Consider the following 26,621-nt stretch of genomic DNA (forward strand, 5'->3'; position numbering starts at 1 on the left):
ACACTATATAAATCCATGTAAACGGCATGGATTTATATAGTGTGACCGTAAAAGAATGGTAAAAAATAAAAAATAAATCTATACTTACCTTCTGATGGCCCGTTTCTGTAGCGGAATTGCCGCTGCGTAAACACTTAAAAAACGCATAGTGGGCACACAGCCTTAACCACTTCGCGCCAGAGCCTGTTTTGCCTTCGTGACCAGGCCAATTTTTTCAATTCTGACCACTGTCACTTTATGAAGTAATTACTCTGGAACGCTTCAACGGATTCCCCTGATTCTGAGACTGTTTTTTTCGTGACATATTGTACTTCATGATAGTGGTAAAATTTCTTCGATATTACTTGCGTTTATTTGTGAAAAAATCAGAAATTTGATGAAAATTTTAAAAATTTTGCAATTTTCAAATTTTGAATTTTCATGCCCTTAAATCAGAGAGATATGTCACACAAAATAGTTACTAAATAACGTTTTCTACATGTCTACTTTACATCAGCACAATTTTGGAACCAAATTTTTTTTTTTTGTTAGGAAGCTATAAGGGTTAAAAGTTGACCAGCGATTTCTCATTTTTCCAACAAAATTTACAAAAACATTTTTTTAAGGACCACATCTTATTTGAAGCGACTTTGAGGGGCCTTTATGACAGAAAATACCCAAAAGTGACACCATTCTAAAAACTGCATCCCTCAAGGTACTCAAAACCACATTCAAGAAGTTTATTAACCCCTCAGGTGTTTCACGGGAATTTTTGGAATGTGGAAGAAAACAATGAACATTTAACTTTTTTTCACAAAAATGTTACTTTAGACCCAATTGTTTTATTTTCACAAGGGTAACAGGAAAAAATGGACTACACAATTTGTTGTGCAATTTCTCATGAGAGCGCTGATACCCCATATGTGAGGGAAAACCACTGTTTGGGCGCACTGCAGGGTTCGGAAGGGAAGGAGGGCCATTAGACTTTTTGAATGTAAAATTTGTTTGAATAATTAGCGGACGCCATGTTGCGTTTGGAGAGTTCCTGATGTGCCTAAACAGTAGAAACCCCGCACAAGTGACACCATTTTGGAAACTAGACCCCTTAGGGAACTTATCTAGATGTGTGGTGAGCACCTTGAACCCCAAGGTGCTTCACAGAAGTTTATAATATTGAGCTGTAAAAATAAAATTTTCACATTTTTTCCCACAAAAACGTTTTTCATCCCTTAATTTTGCATTATCATAAGAGTAATAGGAGAAATTGCACCATGAAATATGTTGTGCAATTTCTCCTGAACACGCTGATACCCCATATGTGGAGGAAAATCACTGTTTGGGCACACGGCAGGGTTTGGAAGGGAAGGAGCGCCACTTGACTTTTTGAATGTAAAATTTGCTTGAATAATTAGCGGACGCCATGTTGCATTTGGGGAGCCCCTTATGTGCCTAAACAGTGGAAACCCCCCACAAGTGACACCATTTTGGAAACTAGACCCCTTAGGGAACTTATCTAGATGTGTGGTGAGCACCTTGCACCCCCAGATGCTTCACAGAAGTTTATAATATTGAGCCGTAAAAATAAAATTTTCAAATTTTTCCCACAAAAAATGTTTTTCATCCCCTAATTTTGCATTATCATAAGGATAATAGGATAAATTGCACCATGAAATTTGCAGTGCAATTTCTCCTGAGTATGCCGATACCCCATATGTGGGGGAAAACCACTATTTGGGTACACTACAGGGTTCGGAAGGGAAGGAGTGCCATTTGACTTTTTGAATGTAAAATTTGTTTGAATAATTAGCGGACGCCATGTGGCATTTGGGGAGCCCATAATGTGCCTAAACAGTGGAAACCCCCGACAAGTGACACCATTTTGGAAACTAGACCCCTTAGGGAACTTATCTAGATGTGTGGTGAGCACCTTGCATTCCCAGATGCTTCACAGAAGTTTATAATATTGAGCCGTAAAAATAAAATTTTCACATTTTTTCCCACAAAAACGTTTTTCATCCCTTAATTTTGCATTATCATAAGAGTAATAGGAGAAATTGCACCATGAAATATGTTGTGCAATTTCTCCTGAACACGCTGATACCCCATATGTGGAGGAAAATCACTGTTTGGGCACACGGCAGGGTTTGGAAGGGAAGGAGCGCCACTTGACTTTTTGAATGTAAAATTTGCTTGAATAATTAGCGGACGCCATGTTGCATTTGGGGAGCCCCTTATGTGCCTAAACAGTGGAAACCCCCCACAAGTGACACCATTTTGGAAACTAGACCCCTTAGGGAACTTATCTAGATGTGTGGTGAGCACCTTGCACCCCCAGATGCTTCACAGAAGTTTATAATATTGAGCCGTAAAAATAAAATTTTCAAATTTTTCCCACAAAAAATGTTTTTCATCCCCTAATTTTGCATTATCATAAGGATAATAGGATAAATTGCACCATGAAATTTGCAGTGCAATTTCTCCTGAGTATGCCGATACCCCATATGTGGGGGAAAACCACTATTTGGGTACACTACAGGGTTCGGAAGGGAAGGAGTGCCATTTGACTTTTTGAATGTAAAATTTGTTTGAATAATTAGCGGACGCCATGTGGCATTTGGGGAGCCCATAATGTGCCTAAACAGTGGAAACCCCCGACAAGTGACACCATTTTGGAAACTAGACCCCTTAGGGAACTTATCTAGATGTGTGGTGAGCACCTTGCATTCCCAGATGCTTCACAGAAGTTTATAATATTGAGCCGTAAAAATAAAATTTTCACATTTTTCCCACATAATTTTTTTTTCATCCCCTAATTTTGCATTATCATAAGGATAACAGGAGAAATTGCACCATGAAATTTGTTGTGCAATTTCTCCTGAGTACGCCGATACCCCATATGTGGGAGAAAACCACGTGGCAATACCCCATATGTGGCTGTATCGTACCGCTTAGCCATACGGCGAGATCTGGGAGGGACGGAGCGCTATTTGACAATTGGAGAACAAATTATTGTAGAATAGGCATTTGGATTTGGGAGCACAAAATTTTCTGAATTTCTTTTGGGGGGCAAGGGCCATTTCGCTTTTCCAGAGCCTTTCTGCTACCAGTAACTTGGAAGTCCCTTATATTTTTAACAGATAACGGACCTGAGTGGGGACTAGCTTTTTTTGAGGACTGAGTTGAAGCTTTTATTGGGAACATTTTACATATTGTTTATCCGGCGCTCTATGCTGAGCACTTACATCGGGGTTTCCATCTAAATTTCCAAGTGATGTAATTCAGATGAAACCCCTGCGGGATCCATTTACTGTAATGAGGCAGCAGAGTTACTCTGGACTCCGTCTGGCCTCTGTTTAGCGGTGTCCTTTTTTTCAGAAGTGCACAAAACTGTGGCCAACCGCACTTTTATGCACGCCTAAAAAACTGACACCGTGGGATCACAGGTCAGACGGCATCCACAGTGGCCTATATCTGCCTCATTACAGGGAATCTTCTGCCGTGGGTTCCGTCTGAATCACGTATTTCAGAGATTTACATGGAAACTCTGGTGCAAGTGCTCAGCGCAGAGCGCAGGATAAATGTGAGCAGAGCCTTACTGCGATCTTTGGGAGACATAATAAACAAATCAGTAGCAGGTGAAGAATTGGTTTTATTTATTTTTTACGCTGTTCCTCGTGCAGTATAAGTGATGAGATTACTTTATTCTTCGGGTCGGTGCAATTACAGAGATACCAGATTTATATCGGGTTTTTATGACTGACAGCTGTCACACACTAAAAGACACTTTTTTTGAAAAATCTAGTTTTTGCATCGCCATATTTTGAGAGCTATAATTTTTCCATATTTCGGCCGACAGAGTCATGTGATGGCTTGTTTTTTGCGGGACGAGTTGACATTTTTATTGGTACCATTTTTGGGTATGTGACATTTTTTGATTGCTTTCTATTCCGTTTTTTGGGAGGTAAAATTAACAAAATCCCACAATTCAGGAATTGTTTTTTGAGGTTTTTTTTTATACCGTTCTGGGTGTGGTAAAATTGATAAGGCAGCATTATTCTTCGGGTCAGTACATTTACAGCCATACTACATTTACCATATATTTTTTTTATGTTTTGGCGCTTTTACACGATAAAACAATTCTGTAGAAAAAATATATTTTTTTGCATCGCTTTATTCTGAGAGCTATAACTTTTTTATTTTTCGGCTGATGGAGCTGTATGGTGGCTTTTTTTTTGCGGAACAAGATGACGTTTTCAGCTGTACCATTTTTATTTCCATTTTGCTTTTTGATCGCATTTTTTTCCACTTTTTGTTTGGCGATATGATGAAAAAGAATAGTTTTTTGCTCCGTTTTTTATTTATGTTTATTACGATGTGCATGCACAGAAGGAGTTAATTAGTGTGACAATTTTATAGATTGGGTTGTTTCGGACGTGGCGATACCAAATATGTGTACTTTTTTTGTTTTTGCATAAATATACGGATATATTGGTTTAATATTTTATTTATTTATTTTTATTTATTTTGTGATTTTTTTTTTACATTTTTACTTAGTCCTGTATGGGACTTTAATTTTTATTTTTCTAATCACTGTTCTCATGCAAGGCAATAGACATGTATTGCATTGCATGAGAGCTTTGCTGACAGTTTCACACTGTCTGTCTCCAGCTAGACTTCAGCTGCAGGCTGAGTCTAGCAGGACACCGTACATGCCAGACCCGGAGGCAGTCATGTGACCTTCCGGCTGCCATGACAACAGCAGGTCCTGTCAGACATCAGGGGGCCGTCGGAGAGGTAAATGGACGACCCCCTCTCCTCTCACTATCTTCTAAATGCCGCGATCGCTATAGATCACAGTATATAGAAGATAGCAAAGGGTTAACATCATTGTGACCTGCTGTCGCTCTGTATCGCACCCGCAGTGCTTGCAGGACCCTGCACAGAGCCCAGGCAGCGCAGACGTTTATGTACAGTGGGCGGTCGGGAAGCGGTTAAGAGCATTAATGGGGTTGTCCAAGTTTGTGATGAAACTTTGCAGTTCCTCTATGTGACTGCACACTGTCAGGACTCTTTGGTGCCGGCAGTCAGAGTGGGAGGCAGGGCCGGCGTCAGCACCCGGCGCACCCGGGCAAATGCCGGGGCCCTGAGCAGGCAGAGGGGCCCACTGGCGGTTGCGCACCCCGCTGGGCTATGGGCGGAGGAGAGCGGTGTCAGCGCCCGCCCTTCTCCGCCGCTTGCTCAGGGCCCCGGCAGCTGGATACTTACCTCTCCCCGTGCCTTCGCAGATCTGCTGTCTTCCTGCTCTGCGCTCCCTGTGACGTCTCAGGTCAGAGGGCGCGGTGACGTCTTTACACCGCGCCCTCCCCTGAGCCGTCACAGGGAGCGCTGAGCGGGAAGACGCTGACAACGCTGGAGTTCGGACCCGAGCAGCGGGCAGCAGGTAGCAGGTGAGGAGAAGGGAGGTGAGTATTTGATTTTTTTTTTTTTTATGTATGGAGGCATGGGGCAGTATAAAGAGAAGGGGGGGGTGGCATCCTCCATGGAGCATTATAAAGAGAGGGGGGGGCATCCTGCATGAGGCATTATAAAGAGGGGGAGTGACATCCTGCATGGGGCATTATAAAGAGGGGGGGGCAGCCTGTATGGGGCATTATAAGGTGGGGAACAGCCTGCATAGTGCATTATAAGGGGGGGGCAGCCTGTATGGGGCATTATGTGGGGGGTAACAGCCTGCATGGAGCATTATAAGGGGGGGACAGCCTGTTTGGGGCATTATGTGGGGGGTAACAGCCTGCATGCAGCATTATATGGGGGCCAGTATCCTGTATGGAGCATTAAAAGGGGACCGGTATCCTGTATGGAGCGTTATAAGGGGACCGGTATCCTGTATGGAGCGTTATATGGGGGCCAGTATCCTGTATGGAGTTTTATAAGGGGACCAGTATCCTGTATGGAGCGTTATATGGGGACTGGTATCCTGTATGGAGCGTTATATGGGGGCCAGTATCCTGTATGGAGTTTTATAAGGGGACCAGTATCCTGTATGGAGCGTTATATGGGGGCCAGTATCCTGTATGGAGCTTTATAAGGGGACCAGTATCCTGTATGGAGCGTTATATGGGGGCCAGTATTCCGTACGGAGCCTTATATGGGGGCCAGTATTCCGTATGGAGCCTTATATGGGGGCCAGTATTCCGTATGGAGCCTTATATGGGGGCCAGTATTCCGCATGGAGCCTTATATGGGGGCCAGTATTCTGCATGGAGCCTTATATGGGGGCCAGTATTCCGCATGGAGCCTTATATGGGGGCCAGTATTCCGCATGGAGCCTTATATGGGGGTCAGTATTCCGCATGGAGCCTTATATGGGGGCCAGTATTCCGTATGGGGCCTTACATGGGGGCCAGTATTCCTTATGGGGCCTTATATGGGGGCCAGTATTCCGTATGGGGCCTTATATGGGGGCCAGTATTCCGTATGGGGCCTTATATGGGGGTCAGTATTCCGTATGGGGCCTTATATGGGGGCCAGTATTCTGTATGGAGCGTTATATGGGGGACAGTATTCCGTATGGAGCCTTATATGGGGGCCCGTATTCTGTATGAAGCCTTATATGGGGGCCAGTATTCTGTGTGGAGCGATTCACCGGTTTCTGAGCTATTGTGGAATTTACAATAGATATCACTCATGTAATGTAAGAAGTGAAATCTTTGCATTGTACTATATATAATATATATATATATATATATATATATATATATATTTCTCCGCCGTATCTCTGCATCATGAATCATGGTATGTGTTAAAGGGGCCCACTGAGACTCTTTCGCCCGGGGCCCAGAAAAACCTGGAGCCGGCCCTGGTGGGAGGTCACGAAACCGCAAGTATACGATTTACATACATGTAGTTATGTGCTGGCTAAACATGGTTGGCCTTGCTTAATGAAAATGAATTGAGCAAAGTAAACCTAGATACACCTCTGGTCTCAGCACCTGAACCCCCATGATCAAAACTTGATATATCTCTATGAGAGGCATTCTGTGGTCTGCAGGAGGTAAATGAGGCTAGTATTTGCTACATTTAGATCGAGCAAGCCTATAGAATAAAAATATTACACATAGACAACCCCACTTAACCAGGCCATAAACAGAGAACAGCAAGAAAAAACCCTAAAACTGTAAAACCTACATAGCTCCCGCAAATATTCCAGATTGTACAGGTCAATAGTCATGTTGTGAGACTGTGCATACCATTTTTTTTTTCAGACCACTTTTTTTGGTAACACTGTTAATGATGGCACTAGTGTGTCCAGGAAAGGTAGTTGGGAGCATCTATATGCCTGCACACACCCTTATTTATTCTATCCCAAAAAATGCTTTTTTGGTACATAACTGATTCATACTTTTGCCTGAAAATACACAGAAACCTGCAGCTATCAATAGCAGCCTGGTTACTGTGTGGTTAATAATCATAGAAGCAAATCGTCTGAAAGGCCACCTGTGAACATTTATCATTTCTTAGGATCACAAAGCCATCTGATTTATTCAGCAAAGTTGTCTGAAAACATGTTTTGTGCCATAACTTCAACCACAAACCTTAACAAGCACTAGCTTGCAATGTCCAAGAATTCTTAGAACTTGTAACTGATCTTGTAGAAAGTCCTCCTGCAAATTTACAGCGGCCAATATTATTCTCAGTCATGGCACCAATCTCGACACCCATTTGAGAGTTTGAGAGTCCAAGTGGTCCAGGCCCACAGGGAGCTCATATCTGCATATTTACCACTTTGAATAAAGATAGGAGTAATTAGTCACTAATGAAATAGCAAGTCTGCAGTGGAAAGAAAATCAATTTTGCTCATTATCCTGCAGAATGGCAATTTTATTAGAGAAGCAATAATTGTAAATGCAAGACGTTTTTCCCTGTCACTGACATGGGCACCACGGGATCTTTCTTGACCCATAAGCAAGATATTAGGTATTATGTCCATTTGGATTTTCATTAATTTCAGCTTTATATATGAAATACTATCCCACAAAAACAATGATCATTTGCCTAATTGCCATCAAAGCGCATCGGTCACCAGATTTAATATTACAAAATATACACATTATTAAATTCGATCAATCAGACATGCCTAGACAGGTGAACTTGGTTTGATAATAGTATTATGGCTGTATAATCCTTTATGCAAGTTTAATCTCAATCTCCACCCACCTAGCCCGATTGACAGCTTCTCAGTGTCCTTGCTCCTTAGAACAAGCTGCAACTCTCAGTCAGGCTGGGTGGAGATTGAGTTTACTTGGACCACTGAGCTCTCTCACTCTATAGCTGGACCGACATCAGGATTTTACATGCATTGTGACATGGATTTTCAAACTAAGTACACCAGTGTCATCAGGATTAATCCAGGGATCCGAGGCACTGGGAAATCTTCAAAAATACTTTTTTGACACAGATTTCACAATAGAAACTAAATACATTCTTAGCTAAATCTGACGACGCGTTTGTAAAAGTTTACATTTTTAATGGCTTGATAAAGGCACCGCGTGGCGGAAACGTTGCATGCATTTTTTCTTTTGTGTGTTACTAGTGTCAATAAAGTCTTTTTGAAGGTCGATTTTTCCGGTGCCTCCTAATAATTTTTGCAAAGTTCTTACAACTTTGTGGAGAGTTGTACCGAGTCTGCACGGGTTACAGAGGGATACTCCGTACAAACATAACTGTCATCAGGTTTAACAGATGTATTTAATAATGTATTTTGTTTCTATTGTGAAATCTGCTCTGTATCTAAAACAACCCTCAAGCTCAGACATTAAATGTGACTATACATTTATTATTAGATGCAGGAGAGAAACCAGCAACACTGTCCTTATTTTTTTTAAAATATAGTATCCTCGAGGAAGGGATTCGTGTTCCACATTAATTGAAGCGGGAACCTTAGCACCACAAAAGAAAATGAGACTGTAGGCTTTGCCGCATTGTTAATTTATTTGATCCAGCAAGGAGTCAAAAACAGATATGGTCCAACGTTTTGACCAAGTGCGGTCTTTGTCAAGGACATCTGTGTATAGCAAGAGCTGGGAACCATGAAATGCAGCAGGGTGTGAGCTGTGCAAGACTGTGTCAGTGTGCTTTCCGAGTGTTCAACGGAAGGCATACTAATTCAATAATAACCAGTGTGCCCATGCACACCAACAATTTTCACAAGGATCACTATTCCATATGAAAAAAAAATTGCAGTATGTGTTAGTCTGGCCCAATTTGCAAACCAGACCATTGCATGTCAATAACAAGCAGCTCCTGCTCACATCTGCTAAGTGGAAAAGCTCATGAAGCTGCACATGAAGCCAGTCACGTCCTTAATTTGTGTATACGATTGTCCAAGTTTAAATACGGCAGATTGAACCCGGCCTTATGGGGAGAAACCCCTTCATAGAAAGAGAACTCTCCATTTTTACTTGGAATTCTTCTTAGCCCCGTCAGCCTCAACCCTGTTTTCACCTTCATGACCAGGCCTAATTTTTCAATTCTGACCAGTGTCACTTTATGTGGCATTAACTCTCTAATGCAGGGGTCCTCAAACTTTTTAAACAGGGAGGCAGATCACTATCCCTCAGACCATTGGAGGGCCGGAATATAGTTTTTAAAAAAACTATGAACAAATTCCTATGCACACTGCACATATCTTATTTTGAAGTAAAAAAAAAAACAATACAGGAACAAATACAATATTTAAAATGAAGAACAAGTAAAGTTAAATCAACCGGTATTTCAATAGGCAGGTAAATGTCCCCAATAGGCAGCATAGGTCCCCAATAGGCAGGAAAATATCCCCAATAGGCAGCATAGGTCCCCAATAGGCAGGTAAATGCCCCCAATAGGCAGGTAAATGTCCCCAATAGGCAGGTAAATGTCCCCAATAGGCAGCATAGGTCCTCAATAGGCAGCATAGGTCCCCAATAGGCAGGTAAATGTCCCCAATATTCAGCATAGGTCCTCAATAGGCAGGTAAATGTCCCCAATAGGCAGCATAGGTCCCCAATAGGCAGGTAAATGTCCCCAATAGGCAGGTAAATGTCCCCAATGGGCAGGTAAATGTCCCCAATAGGCAGCATAGGTCCTCAATGGGGAGGTAAATGTCCCCAATAGGCAGCATAGGTCCTCAATGGTCAGGAAAATGTCCCCAATAGGCAGGCTGTTTCCCCCTTATAATGCCCTATGCAGGCTGTTCCCCCTTGTAATGCCCCATGCAGGCTGTTCCCCCTTATAATGCCCCATGCAAGCTGTTCCCCCCTTATAATGCTCCATGCAGGATGTCACCCCCCACATAATGTCCCATGCAGGACGTCCCTTTCTCCCACCATATAATACCCCATGCAAGATATCACTCCCCTGTCTTTATAATGCCCCATGCAGGATGTCACTCCCCTGTCTTTATAATGCCCCATGCAGGATGTCACCCCCCCCATATAATGCTCCATGCAGGATATCACTCCCCTGTCTTTATAATGCCCCATTCAGGATGTCACCCCCCCATATAATGCCCCATGCTGGATGTCAACCCCCATATAATGCCCCATTCAGGATGTCACCCCCCCATATAATACCCCATGCAGCATGTCACTCCCCCATATAATACCCCATGCAGGATGTCACCCCCCCCATATGATGCCCCATGCAGGATGTGACCCCCCCCATATAATGCCCCATGCCTCCATACATTAAAAAAAAAAATCAAATACTCACCTCACTCCTCCTCACCTGCTGCCGCTGCTCAGGTCCGGACTCCAGCGTCGCCGGCCTCATCCCGCTCTGCACTGCCTGTGATGGCTCAGAGGAGGGCGCGGTGTAAAGACGTCACCGCGCCCTGTGACCTGAGACATCACAGGGAGCGCAGAGCAGGATCTGCAGAGGCACGGGGAGAGGTAAGTATCCAGCTGCCGGGGCCCTGAGCAAGCGGGGGGAAGGGCGGGCGCTGGCACTGCTCTCCTCCGCCCATAGCCCGGCGGGCCGGATAAAAATCCTCCGCGGGCCGCATGTGGCCCGCGGGCCGTAGTTTGAGGACCCCTGCTCTAATGCTTCTATATATCCCAGTGATTCTGAGATTTTTTGTGACACATTGTACTTCATGATAGTAGTAAATTTAGGTCGATATAATTTGTGTTTTTTTATGAAAATATTGAAAATTTGACAATACTGACTATACGTCATAAAATCCCCAAACAAGTCCCCATTGTAAAACCTGCACCCCTTACAGTATTCAAAACCGCATTCACAAAGGTTGTTAACCCTTCAGGTGCTTTACAGAAATAATAACAATGTGAAAGAAATGAATGAAAAATTACGTGTTTTTCACTAAAATGTTGCTTTAGCTTTAAATTATCCATTTTAACAAGGGTAACAGGAGAAAATGTGACGCGCCCAGGGAATGGGGAAACGACTCGGCGCCCGGGCCTTGTTTTTGCCTGATCTCGGGGGCCGGCTCCCAGGCCCGTACCCTAGGGTCACTCTTAAAAGAAGGGGGGAAAGTTATATGGGATAGGGGAATGTTCATGACGCCACCCGTGATGTCTGGTGAAGATCACCAGCGCTGCGACAGTCCTCTGAGGCCGGTGTTTAGGCAGCTTAGTTGTTATGACTCCCTACAGGTGGAGCGGGGCCTCAGGGCAGCATAGAGAGGGTGTAGAATAGAGCGTTGGCGGGTGCAGAGCCACGGAGGAAAGAACAGACAGAGATGGTAGTTGAAGTCATCCAAGTCTTAACTCACCGTGGTGTTTACTCAGCTCAGAGCTTCTCTCTGCTGTCACACGGCGAGCTGAGGCCGCCAGGGTGGGGTTCAGCATACTCCAGGTAGTTCAGGAGCACTTCACAGGACCCCCGCTTTAGTGTGTTCCTCTCTTGTTGAACTTCTCCCGTCTAGTGTCCCCCACTGAGTCTCGTACAGGTACTGCGATGTCCCTTGTGGGTAACGTGTAGTTCCCGGACCGACTGGGTGCCCTTTTTGGTGCATTGTGGTGAGAACGTGGCGTAAGGCCGGGTCCCTCTGGATAAACTCAGATTAGGGCATACAGGTGGCGACTCCGCTCTGTCCGTATCCCCCTGGGATCCACATAAGCCTCCGGACTTTTCCAACAGAGACGTGAAGTGCAAAGTCAGATAATCGGGGACTGGTACCCCCTCTTGCGGCAGGGTCTCTCTGGCCGGGCCAGAATAAGGTATGCAGGTGGCGACTCCGCTCCGTCTGCACCCCCTGAGATCCTTTCGCCTGTGGAACCTATCTTCTCTGCTCCCCTCCTGGGCCTTCTTGCTTGGACTCTGACCGGGGACAGAGCCAGTTATAACTCTGCCCCGGACCCCCGTCTCAAGGCCTGAGACCGGGAACCGTGGACACTCAGCTGGCTGCAGCTTTGCGCTGACTTGCCGTCCCAAAGACCCATAACCAAAGACCTTGGTATTCAGATGGCCTCCAGTTATATAGAATTCTAATTAAGTGCTTAAGTAAATGCTTCCTCCACCCTCACTCACTACGTGGTCCCCTCCAACTCCTCCATTCAGGCCCGGGGCAGCACTATGGTGCTTTAGGCCCCCTTCAGAACTGGAGTGGTGTAGTGTTGAGTGTGTGGTTGGGGTCCTGTGTAGTACTCCATCCTTACCTAAGAGAGGAGATACCACACCTCATTCTGAGGTGCAGTACCCCTGTGGCGACTGCACCCTCAGGGGCGCCACAAATGGACCACCCAATTTGTTGTGAATTTTTTTTTTTAGTACACTGCTCTTCATATGTTGTGGAAAACTACAGTTTGGGCACACAGGACGGCTTGGAAGGGTAGGAGCACTATTTGACTTTTTGAGCGTAGATTTAGTCAGAATACATTGCGGATGCTATCTTGCACTTGAAGAGCCGCTATGGTGCCAAAACAGCAGAAAACCGCAAAAGTGACCCTATTTTGGAAACTACGCCCCTTAAGGAATTTATCTACATGTGTGCTGACAATCCTGAATCCACAGGTGCTTCTAAGAATTTTAAAACATTGGACTGTAAAAAGGAAAAAATAATTTTTTTCCACAAAAATGTTGCTTTAGTCCCAAATTTTAAATTTTCACAAGGGTGACAGGAGAAACTGCACGACATATTGGATGGTCCATTTTCTCCAGAGTACAGTGATGAGCAAAAGGGTAACAATATTTTGAACTTTTGACTTTCAGGCTCCATATGTCACCATCTAATACTGCTTCGAACGTGAGACTACCATTATTTTATAGACAATCATCTTGGCTATCTCATAGCTACAGTACAGACCAAAAGTTTGGACACACCTTCTCATTTAAAGATTTTTCTGTATTTTCATGACTATGAAAATTGTACATTCACACTGAAGGCATCAAAACTATGAATTAACACATGTGGAATTATATACTTAACAAGAAAGTGTGAAACAACTGAAAATATGTCTTATATTCTAGGTTCTTCAAAGTAGCCACCTTTTACTTTGATGACTGCTTTGCACACTCTTGGCATTCTCTTGATGAGCTTCAAGAGGTAGTCACCGGAAATGGTCTTCCAACAATCTTGAAGGAGTTCCCAGAGATGCTTAGCACTTGTTGGCTCTTTTGCCGTCACTCTGCGGTCCAGCTCACACCAAGCCATCTCGATTGGGTTCAGGTCTGGTGACTGTGGAGGCCAGGTCATCTGGCGTAGCACCCCATCACTCTCCTTCTTGGTCAAATAGCCCTTACACAGCCTGGAGGTGTGTTTGGGGTCATTATCCTGTTGAAAAATAAATGATGGTCCAACTAAACGCAAACTGGATGAAATAGCATGCCGCTGCAAGATGCTGTGGTAGCCATGCTGGTTCAGTATGCCTTCAATTTTGAATAAATACCCTACAGTGTCACCAGCAAAGCACCCCCACACCATCACACCTCCTCCTCCATGCTTCACGGTGGGAACCAGGCATGTAGAGTCCATCCGTGCACCTTTTCTGCATCGCACAAAGACACGGTGGTTGGAACCAAAGATCTCAAATTTGGACTCATCAGACCAAAGCACAGATTTCCACTGGTCTAATGTCCATTCCTTGTGTTCTTTAGCCCAAACAAGTCTCTTCTGCTTGTTGCCTGCCCTTAGCAGTGGTTTCTTAGCAGCTATTTTACCATGAAGGCCTGCTGCACAAAGTCTCCTCTTAACAGTTGTTGTAGAGATGTGTCTGCTGCTAGAACTATGTGTGGCATTGACCTGGTCTCTAATCTGAGCTGCTGTTAACCTGCAATTTCTGAGGCTGGTGACTCGGATAAACTTATCCTCAGAAGCAAAGGTGACTCTTGGTCTTCCTTTCCTGGGGCGGTCCTCATGTGAGCCAGTTTCTTTGTAGCGCTTGATGGTTTTTGCAACTGCACTTGAGGACACTTTCAAAGTTTGCCCAATTTTTCAGACTGACTGACCTTCATTTCTTAAAGTAATGATGGCCACTTGTTTTTCTTTACTTAGCTGCTTTTTTTTTGCCATAATACAAATTCTAACAGTCTATTCAGTTGGACTATCCGCTGTGTATCCACCAGACTTCTGCACAAGACAACTGATGGTCCAAAGCCCATTTATAAGGCAAGAAATCCCACTTATTAAACCTGACAGGGCACACCTGTGAAGTGAAAACCATTTCCGGTGACTACCTCTTGAAGCTCATCAAGAAAATGCCAAGAGTGTGAAAAGCAGTCATCAAAGCAAAAGGTGGCTACTTTGAAGAACCTAGAATATAAGACATATTTTCAGTTGTTTCACACTTTTTTGTTAAGTATATAATTCCACAGGTGTTAATTCATAGTTTTGATGCCTTCAGTGTGAATGTACAATTTTCATAGTCATGAAAATACAGAAAAATTTATAAATGATAAGGTGTGTCCAAACTTTTGGTCTGTACTGTATATTTGACTCGCAACTATTTAGCATATGATTAGTTATGCAGATTCTTGTCATGTCACTGCATTGTTACTATATTGCTCCTAGTGGTGGATAAATCTTTTTCTTCCTGTATACTACAAATTCCAACCTGTTCTCACATTCTCTAATAGTTCAGTGTGTTATTAGGTTGATTCCAAAACGAAAGGTCACTGGTTCGAATTAATGCCCAGAAGGATTCAGGCAGTGTTGAAAGTCAAAGGTGGATTTACAAAATACAAACAACATAATAAAAATTAAAATTTAGATTTTTAGGAGTAAAACAGTAACAATGCAGTGACGTGACAAGAAACTATAAAATTATGGTAATCTCATGCTTGAAGCAGTGGTGGATGGTGAGATATGGAACCTGAAGTCAAAAGTTCAAAATATTGTTACCCTTTTGCTTGTCATTGTATGTCGATGCCCCCTTACTGTTTGGGCACAAGGGATGTTCAGCAGGGAAGGAGTGCTATTTGACTTTTCGAGCGCAGATTTGGCCGGAATAGACTGCGGATGCCATAATGAACTTGAAGAGCCACTATGGTGCCAAAGCAGCAGAAAAATCCCCAAAAGATGTAATTTTAGAAACTACAACCCTTAAGGAATCTATCTAGGTGTATGGTGGCCATCTTGAACCCACAGGGGCTTCTCTGAATTTTAAAACATTGGACTGTAAAAATGAAAAATTAATTTTTTTTCCACAAAAATATTGCTTTAGCCCCAAATTTTTCATTTTAAAAAGGGGAACAGGAGATAATAGACTGTAAAATTTGTTGTCCAATTTCTCCTGAGTACAACGATACCCAATATGTGGTCAGAATCTACAGTTTGGGCACGTGGTTGGGCTCGGAAGGGAAGTATTGCTAATTGACTTTTCGAGCGCAGATTTGGCAGGAATGGACTGCGGGCGCCATGTGGCATTTAAAGAGCCGCTATGGTGCCAAAACACCAGAACCCCCCTCATGACCCTGTTTTGGAAACTACACCTCTTGAGGAATTTGTCTTGGGGTGTTGTGAGCATTTTAAACACACAGATGATTCACAGAATTGTATAACATTGGGCTGTGGAAATGAAAAAAAATATTTCCCCACTAAAATGTTGTTTTAGCCCCAATTTTTAATTTTCAAAAGGGCTATTAGGAGAAAAAGGACCACTGAGTATGCCAATATCCTATATGTGGTCGGAAACTATTTTTCAGGCACATTGCAAAGCTCAGAAGGGAAGAAACGCAATATCTGAGTGGAGATTTTGCTGGAATGATTTGCGGGTGCCATGTGACATTGGCAGAGCCCCTGAGAAACCCCCATAACCCCCACAGAATTGTGTAACATTGGGCTATGGAAATGAAAAAAAAAAATTCCCACTAAAATATTGTTTTAGCGCCAAATTTTTAATTTTTAAAAGAGGAAATGAACCACATAATTTGTTACACAATTTCTCCTGAGCATGCCAATATCCCATATGTTCTTGGAAACTACTTTTCAGGCACAGTGCAAACTTCAGAAGCCATATTGAAATGCAGATATTCTGGAATGGTTTGCGGGTGTGTCATGTCACATTGGCAGAGCCCCTGAAGTGCAGAACCCTCTATAAGTGAACCTATTTTACAAATTGTACCCATCAGTGAATACATCTAATGTTGCAGTGATGATATTAATATCACAGGTGTGTCACAGAATTTTATACCATTGGGTGCTGAAAAAATATTAATTACATTTTTATCACTAAAATACTGTTTTAGCCCAATACTTTTCATTTTAATAAGGAAAATGGGTAAAAAAAGGCCCCATAATTTGTTATACATTTTCTTCTGAATATAATATAACGCTGCAAGTGTCCCTCTGTCTGAAGCCTCTATAGACTGCGCACGCGCGGCGCGCAGTCTGGCTCCAGACATTAGAATGCATGGAGCCATTACAGGTAAGAGGAGTATATGGCGCCGGAGATCGTGGTATGCGTAGACACTGAACACATACCGCGATCTCCGGCGCCATACTTACATACTTACCTGACCGGGAGGAGTGTTGCCGCGGCGCCTCTCTTCTCGCCGGAGACCGGGGCAGGAGTGAAGGCGTCGGAGTCGGGCATGCGAGTAGCTCTATCCGGCACCATTTTACTGAAGACTAGTGTTGAGCGAGTATGTTCTATTAACCCTTTCGCCAAGTATGCTCGGGCCGAGCTCCGAGCATTTACAGCTGCTCGGTGATATGGTTGAATCGCTCCCGTGTGCATGATTTGCAACTGTTTGTCAGTTTTATTACATGTGAGGAATGTCTATTTCTTACACATTCCTCACATGTAATAAAGCTGTCAAACAGTCGCAAATCATGCACACGGGAGGGATTCAACCATATCACCGAGCAGCTGTAAATACTCGGAGCTCGGCTCGAACATACTCGGACAGAACATACTCGCTCAACCCTACTGAAGACACATTTGCAGTGTGTCTTCAGCAAAATGGCGCCAGACAGCATGGTATAGGCACGCATGTACTCCGGTGCCACACTCCTCCCCCGACAGAACAGGATGTCGCAACGCTGGAGCACAGGGAAGAAACGTGAGTACAAGTGTTTTTTTTTTTTTGTATGTGTGCAGCGTGAAAGGGATGAGGGGTGCCACACATACCAGGATTGGGGATGAGGGGGCCAAACATACCAGGATTGGGGGTGAGGGGGCCACACATACCAAGATTGTGGGATGAGGGGGCCACACATAGCAGGATTGGGGGATGAGGGGTACCATACATTCCAGGATTGGGGATGAGGGGGCCAAACATACCAGGATTGGGGGTGAGGGGGCCACACATACCAAGATTGTGGGATGAGGGGGCCACACATAGCAGGATTGGGGGATGAGGGGTACCATACATTCCAGGATTGGGGATGAGGGGTACCATGCATACCAGGATTGGGGGTGAGGGGTGCCATGCATACCAGGATTGGGGGTGAGGGGTGCCATGCATACCAGGATTGTGGGTGAGGGGTGCCATGCATACCAGGATTAGTGGTGAGGGGAGCCATGCATACCAGGATAGGGATGAGGCGTGCCATGCATACCAGAGTAGGGATAAGGGCAGCACATAACAGGATGGAGGAACAGGATTGGGGAGCACAAATACCAGGATGGGGGCAGCACATACCAGCATGGGAGACCAATAAAAATGCTCGCCACCGGGGCATAGAATGGGCCCGAGTGGGGACTTGTTTTTTCTGGGTTGCGTTGAAGCTTTTAGTGATGGTATTTTGGGGTGCAGAACATTTTGGATCAGTTCACATCTATCCAGTGCTCTAAGATGAGCACTCTCATTAGGGTTTCCATCTAAATCTCTGATATACATGATTCAGATGAAACCCCTGAAGGCCTCTTTCAGCGGTGTCCGGTTTTTTAGAAGTGGGCAAAACTGTGGCTGGCCTCAGTTTTGTGCATGCCTAAAGAGATGGACATCGCCAGATCATAGGCCAGACGGCGTCCAAAATGACTCCATATGCCTCATTATAGGGAATGTGCCGTTGTGAATGATGTATTTGAAAGATTTACACAGAAACCCCAATGTAAATTTGAACCTAGGCTTACTGCGATCGTTGAGAGGCAGAATGAACAAATCAACAGCAGTTCAAAAATTTGTTTTATTTGTTTTTTTACGTCTTTCACCTTGTGGTATAAGTTGTAAGACGCCTTTATTCTTCGGGTCACTACAATTATAGTGAATAGTGATACCTGTTTTATATAGTTTTTTAAAGTTTTTCTACAGTTCACACAATAACAACGCTTGTTTTAAAAAAAAAAAAAATTTTTTTGCATCACCATATTTTGAGAGTTATAGTTTTTTCTGCTTTTCTGTCGACAGAGTCATGTGGGAGCTTGTTTTTTATGGGATGATTTGGAGTTTTTATTGGTACCATTTTTCAGCATTTTTTCATCAGGCTGTTCTAGATGCATTTACACCAAATATGTGTACTTTTTTCATTTAATTTTGTTTTTACATAAATGCGTATGGCGTAATATTTTTTTCTTGTTTATTTTTTTTATATATAACCCTAGAACGCACGACCATAAAAATCTACACTTTCACATACCTGGGGCCTTTTAGGCCCGTGTGCAAATAACATGGAATAACTCAAACTCAAATGACAAACAACTATATACCTGAGGAATACCTAGAGTTTCAAAATTCTAACTAAAGTAATCTTGCAGAAAATAGAAAGCAATTAACAGGGCGGGCTTGCGAGGCCCCAGGTATGCGTTCTAGGGTTAAAACATGAACTATTTTTTATTTAGTGCCTCTATGGGATATGTACTGCAATGCATTACACCTGTCAGTGTTACACTGGTAGAATGCCTTTAAGACCATGCTCCTGGCATGGTCTAACAGGCCACCATAGCCTGCAGACCTGGAGCTCAAATATTTGACCTCCAGTTGCCATGACTACCATTGGCAGCCTGGGACTACGTTGCTGGGGTGCTGATTGGGTGGGAGAGGGAGCCTCCTCCCTCTCCTAGCCTTCTAAATGCTGCCATCACTATTAATCGCAGCATTTAGGTGGTTAAACAGCCAGGGACAGTGTGGCAAAGGCACTGGCTGTGACAGCTGGAGCTTGGCTATTACTTTAGCTGAGCTTCAGCTGGAGATTGTGCAGGCACTGCTTATGTGCCTGCATGAGCACCATGATGTAACTTCCGATCATGATGTACAGTTGTTGTTATGTTATGAAGGGATTAATGACATTTTTTTCAAGTCTATAAGGAATAATGTACAGTTTGAATAGGTTTATTGTAAAGTCTACAGTAGCCTGGGAACATGTAAAACCCTAAATGAAACTGGAAAATAGGGCAAGCTGTGCATATTGCCAGGTTGCCAACACAAAAAATAGAACCCTGGAAATATAAGCATGGCAAACAGAAAGTCTATTGTGAGCATTTCCCTCTTACCTGGCAGGTAAATAATTTATGGCCAGATAAGTCTTGATTCACATCATATTTTCCCATCTCTGTACCAGGCAAGATAAATATTATATGAACAGTGCGAGCTTAGCCCACATTTTAACACTTACTGGCCCAAACTGTGATTAATCGCTGCACACTAGGCAATAAGTGCCGTAGTTTGGTAATGTTGTTTTGTCACTAAAAGATGCAGTAGAAAGTATAGTTTATGATACAGTAGAACCAGATCCTTTCATGAATGCTTAGTAGATAAAGTAGAAAGCATTTGCATAATGGAACCAATTTTATCCAACATATAATGAACATGCCAAGACCAAACTAGACTAGAAGACCCTACCCAGAATGTCAATGCCAAGTGCCGGGGTCCAATGAGTGCTTCCATTAATCATCTAACCTCAACCCTAAAAGAATGATTGTATATTTGCATTGGTTATTGTCTACAATTTATCTTGATATTTAGATTTCCTATATTGGGTGGTAACGATGGCCGTCATCTTTATGCATACAGTTAGTAAGGGGACTGGGAAAGGAATATGAGTCATTAGTATTTTTCTTTTCATTCTTTTTTTATTTTTGGGTTCTGCAGAGGTTAAAAATGAATTTTGGAAGTGTGGTAAGCTGCAACCCAGCTCTAGAAGAAAACATATAAACCCATCAAAGAAGAAAATACCTCAAGTAGCCAAAATCAATATGCATGTGGTGAATAAATGCCTCTGAATGCAGCTATCACTGCTCAACAATAAAAAGACCTCTATTTAAAAGGCAGTTACTGCAAATACGTTATACATATAATTCTTTATTACCAGACACATAGTCCAGCACAGTATTTAAAAACAACATATAAAAGGCTGAATAAATCACATTTCTGGCTTCAAACATAAAGATATAAAATTCTAATTTTTTTGGGAAGAATCAACAACAAGTGGGACACAATCGTGAAGTGGAACGAAATTTATTGGATATTTTAAACTTTTTTAACAAATTAAAAACTGAAAAGTGGGGCGTGCACTATTATTCGGCCCCCTTGAGTAAATACTTTGTAGCGCCATCTTTTGCTGCGATTACAGCTGCAAGTCGCTTGGGGTATGTCTCTATCAGTTTTGCACATCGATATGCTGAAATTCTTGCCCATTCTTCCTTGCAAAACAGCTCGAGCTCATTGAGGTTGGATGGAGGGCGTTTGTGAACAGCAGTTTTCAGCTCTTTCCACAGATTCTCGATTGGATTCAGGTCTGGACTTTGACTTGGCCATTCTAACACCTGGATACGTTTATTTTTTAACCATTCCATTGAAGATTTTGCTTTATGTTTGGAATCATTGTCTTGTTGGAAGATAAATCTCTGTCCCAGTCTCAGGTCTTTTGCAGACTCCAACAGGTTTTCTTCCAGAATGGTCCTGTATTTGGCTCCGTCCATCTTCCCATCAATTTTAACAATCTCCCCTGTCCCTGCTGAAGAAAAGCAGGCCCAAACCATGATGCTGCCACCACCATGTTTGACAGTGGGGATGGTGTTTTGAGGGTGATGAGCTGTGTTGCTTTTATGCCAAAATATATCATTTTGCATTGTGGCCAAAAAGTTCGATTTTGGTTTCATCTGACCAGAGCACCTTATTCCACATGTTTGGTGTGTCTCCCAGGTGGCTTGTGGCAAACTTCAAACAAGACTTTTTATGGATATCTTTGAGAAATGGCTTTCTTCTTGCCACTCTTCCATAAAGGCCAGATTTGTGCAGTGTACGACTGATTGTTGTCCTATGGACAGACTCTACCGCCTCAGCTGTAGATCTCTGCAGTTCATCCAGAGAGATCATGGGCCTTTTGGCTGCATCTCTGATCAGTCTTCTCCTTGTTCGAGATGAAAGTTTAGAGGGACGGCCGGGTCTTGGTAGATTTGCAGTGGTCTGATACTCCTTCCATTTCAATATGACCGCTTGCACAGTGCTCCTTGAGATGTTTAAAACTTGGGAAATCTTTTTGTATCCAAATCCAGCTTTAAACTTCGCCCCAACAGTATCTCGGACCTGCCTGATGTGTTCCTTGGTCTTCATGATGCTCTCTGCAGTTGAAACAGAACCCTGAGACTATCACAGAGCAGGTGCATTTATACGGAGACTTGATTACACACAGGTGGATTCTATTTATCATTACCAGTCATTTAGGACAACATTGGATCATTCAGAGATCCTCACTGAACTTCTGGAGTGAGTTTGCTGCACTGAAAGTAAAGGGGCCGAATAATATTGCACGCCCCACTATTCAGTTTTTAATTTGTTAAAAAAGTTTAAAATGTCCAATAAATTTCGTTCCACTTCACGATTGTGTCCCACTTGTTGTTGATTCTTCCCCAAAAAATTAGAATTTTATATCTTTATGTTTGAAGCCAGAAATGTGGCAAAAGGTAGAAAAGTTCAAGGGGGCCAAATACTTTCACAATGCACTGTATATACACTGCTCAAAAAAGTAAAGGGAACACTTAAACAACAGAATATAACTCCAAGTAAATCAAACTTCTGTGAAATCAAACTGTCCACTTAGGAAGCAACACTGATTGACAATCAATTTCGCATGTTGTTGTGCAAATGGAATAGACAATAGATGGAAATTCTTGGCAATTATCAAAACACCCTCAATAAAGGAGTGGATCTGCAGGTGGGGACCACAGACCACATCTCAGTACCAATGCTTTCTGGCTGATGTTTTGGTCACTTTTGAATGTTGGTTGTGCTTTCACACTCGTGGTAGCATGAGACGAACTCTACAACCCACAAAAGTTGCTCAGGTAGTGCAGCTCATACAGGATGGCACATCAATGGGGGCTAAGGCAAGAAGGTTTGCGGTGTCTATCAGCGTAGTGTCCAGAGGCTGGAGGAGCTACCAGGAAACAGGCCAGTACACCAGGAGATGTGTAGGGGGCCGTAAGAGCGCTACAACCCAACAGCAGGACCGCTACCTCCGTCTTTGTGCAAGGAGGAACAGGAGGACCACTGCCAGAGCCCTGCAAAATGTCCTCCAGCAGGCCACAAATGTGCATGTGTCTGCACAAACGGTTAGAAACCGACTCCATGAGGGTGATATGAGGGCCCGAAGTCCACAGATGGGGGTTGTGCTCACAGACCAACACCGTGCAGGACGCTTAGCATTTGCCACAGAACACCAGGATTGGCAAAGTCGCCACTGGCGCCCTGTGCTCTTCACAGATGAAAGCAGGTTCACACTGAGCACATATGACAGACGTGACAGAGTCTGGAAATGACATGGAAAGCGATCTGCTGCCTGCAACATCCTTCAGCATTATCGGTTTGGCAGTAGGTCAGTAATGGTGTGGGGTGGCATTTCTTTGGTGGGCCGCACAGCCCTACATGTGCTCGCCAGAGGTAGCCTGACTGCTATTAGGTACCGAGATGAGATCCTCAGACCCCTTGTGAGACCATATGCTGGTGCGGTTGGCCCTGGGTTCCTCCTAATGCAGGACGTCAGACCTCATGTGGCTGGAGTGTGTCAGCAGTTCCTGCAAGATGAAGGCATTGAAGCTATGGACTGGCCTGCCCGTTCCGCAGACCTGAATCCGATTGAGCACATCTGGGACATCATGTCTCGCTCCATCCACCAATGTCACGTTGCACCACAGACTGTCCAGGAGTTGGCGGATGCTTTAGTCCAGGTCTGGGAGGAGATCCCACAGGAGACCATCCGCAACCTCATCAGGAGCAGGCCCAGGCATTGTAGGGAGGTTATACAAGCACGTGGAGGCCACACACAATACTGAGCCTCATTTTGACTTGTTTTAAGGACATTACATCAAAGTTGGATCAGCCTGTAGTGTGTTTTTCCACTTTTATTTATTATTATTATTATTATTATTTATTATTATTTATTATTTGGGGTGACTCCAAATCCAGGCCTCCATTGGTTAATAAATTTGATTTCCATTGACGATTTTTGTGTGATTTTGTTGTCAGCACATTCAACTTTGTACAGAACAAAGTATTCAATGAGAATATTTAATTCATTCAAATCTAGGATGTGTTATTTGAGTGTTCCCTTTATTTTTTTGAGCAGTGTACAGTCATGGCCAAAAGTTTTGAGAATGACACCAAAATTATATTTTCACATGATCTGCTGGCCTCTGTTTTTTATTAGTGTTTGTCTGATGTTTATATCACATACAGAAATATAATTGCAATCATATTATGAGTACCAATAGGTTATATTGACAGTTAGAATGAGTTAATGCAGCAAGTCAATATTTGCAGTGTTGCCCCTTCTTCTTCAAGACCTCTGTAATTCTCCCTGGCATGCTCTCAATCAACTTTTGGACCAAATCCTGACTGATAGCAGTCCATTCTTGCATAATCAATGCTTGCATTTTGCCAGAATTTGTTGGTCTTTGTTTGTCCACCCGTCTCTTGATGATTGACCACAAGTTCTCAATGGGATTAAGATCTGGGGAGTTTCCAGGCCATGGACCCAAAATCTCTATGTTTTGTTCCATGAGCCATTTAGTTATCACCTTGGCTTTATGGCAAGGTGCTCCATTATGCTGGAAAAGGCATTGTTAGGCGCCAAACTGCTCTTGGACAGTTGGGAGAAGTTGTTCTTGGAGGACATTCTGGTACCATTCTTTATTCATGGCTGTGTTTTTAGGCAAGACTGTGAGTGAGCCGATTCCCTTGGCCGAGAAGCAACCCCACACATGAATGGTTTCAGGATGCTTTACAGTTGGCATGAGACAAGACTGGTGGTAGCGCTCACCTCTTCTTCTCCGAATAAGCTGTTTTCCAGATGTCCCAAACAATCGAAAAGGGGATTCATCAGAGAAAATGACTTTGCCCCAGTCCTCAGCAGTCCACTCCCTGTACCTTTTGCAGAATATCAGTCGGTCCCTGATGTTTTTTCTGGAGAGAAGTGGCTTCTTTGCTGCCCTCCTTGAAACCAGCCCTTGCTCATAGAGTCTCCGCCTCACAGTGCATGCAGAAGCACTCACACCAGCCTGCTGCCATTCCTGAGCAAGCTCGGCACTGCTGGTAGTCCGATCCCGCAGCTGAAACAGTTTTAAGATACGGTCCTGGCGCTTGCTGGTCTTTTTTGGGCTCCCTGGAGCCTTTTTGACAACAATGGAAGCTCTCTCCTTGAAGTTCTTGATGATGCAATAGATTGTTGACTGAGGTGCAATCTTTGTAGCTGCGATACTCTTCCCTGTTAGGCCATTTTTGTGCAGTGCAATGATGGCTGCACGTGTTTCTTTAGAGATAACCATGGTTAACTGAAGAGAAACAATGATACCAAGAACCAGCCTCCTTTTAAAGTGTCCAGTGATGTCATTCTTACTTAATCATGACTGATTGATCGCCAGCCCTGTCCTCATCAACACCCACACCTGTGTTAATGGATCAATCACTAAAACGATGTTAGCTGCTCCTTTTAAGGCAGGACTGCAGTGATGTTGAAATGTGTTTTGGGGGTTAAAGTTCATTTTCTTGGCAAATATTGACTTTGCAAGTACAGTAATTGCTGTTAAGCTGATCACTCTTTGACATTCAGGAGTATATGCAAATTGCCATTACAAAAAATGAAGCAGTAAACTTTGGAAAAATGACTATTTGTCTCATTCTCAATACTTTTGGCCATGACTGTATATGTCTTGATCGACGGTTCAGTGCTAATTAGTAGTTACATAAATTGTTTTTATACACCCATTGATATCACTCTGCTCCTCTGCCTCCATTGATTTTAATTGGCTTTTTGTTTGTATATGTTGCTTTTAAATATTGTGTTTGACCTACAGCTGTTCGGAACTGTTGAAATTCAAATTTGCCAACTTCACCAAATTTTCCCCAAAATTTGACTCATAGCAAATAAATGGGGTGCATATCAATACTGGAAAGCTTTTAATTGCTCATAAAATTCATGTGTGGGCAAGGAGAGAGGGAGAGAGGGAGAGAGAGGCTCTCTTACCATGAAGAGCTTACACTTTACAGTCGAGAGAGAGTACTCCACTGACTACAAGAGCTTGCCCTTTACAAGAGAGAGAGGAACTTGTTAACCATAAGATCGTACACTCTACCGAAGAGATTTACCCAGTGACTCTCGAGATGGAAAATGACTTTTCTGTGCAAACTTTGCTCCAGTGGAACCTGATTTCTGATGACCCAGGTACTGACCACCTCTGTACAAGGTATGATAATCTGTAAAATGTCATAGGTGCACTGTATCATGGGTAGGCAGCGCGGAAATACGAAGTCATGTTTGCCTGCGCTATGATGCTTCAGCAGTGTAAGAAATGGTACCGGGCAAGCAATTTTTTTTTTTTATTGCAAACTGCAAATCGAATTTCAAAATGTTTGAAATCATATGAAACCGTGAATTTCAGGAAATTCGACTTGAACTCAATCCTCCACTAATCTATCCTCTCTTCTCTACTGCACCTTGTATCTGTTTATAAAGATGCATTACTATAAAGCATTTTCCAAGGCATTTTTTAAATGCAGGTCTTTTAGGTTTTATAGGGAAAAACATCCCTGGGAAGGGAAGTGACAATTGTTTGGAGCTGTGCTCGGCCTAGTTAAAGTGACAATTGTCACATGTGCTGGGTGTAGCAGCAGTGTTGCTCGACTGCTGGGTCACTGCTCACGGTAATGATGTGATCAGTGGGACCAAGAGAGTAAATGGCATTGATGCATACACACAACGCTTCCTGAAAACTGCATCTGGAGACAGTGGAGGCTTTTTCTACTGGGGGTCTGGTTGTTCTTGAAAC

This window comes from Phyllobates terribilis, unplaced genomic scaffold (assembly GCF_046119375.1).
Source record: "Phyllobates terribilis strain yellow unplaced genomic scaffold, ASM4611937v1 Scaffold_2__4_contigs__length_985480577, whole genome shotgun sequence".
Lineage (NCBI taxonomy): Eukaryota > Metazoa > Chordata > Amphibia > Anura > Dendrobatidae > Phyllobates > Phyllobates terribilis.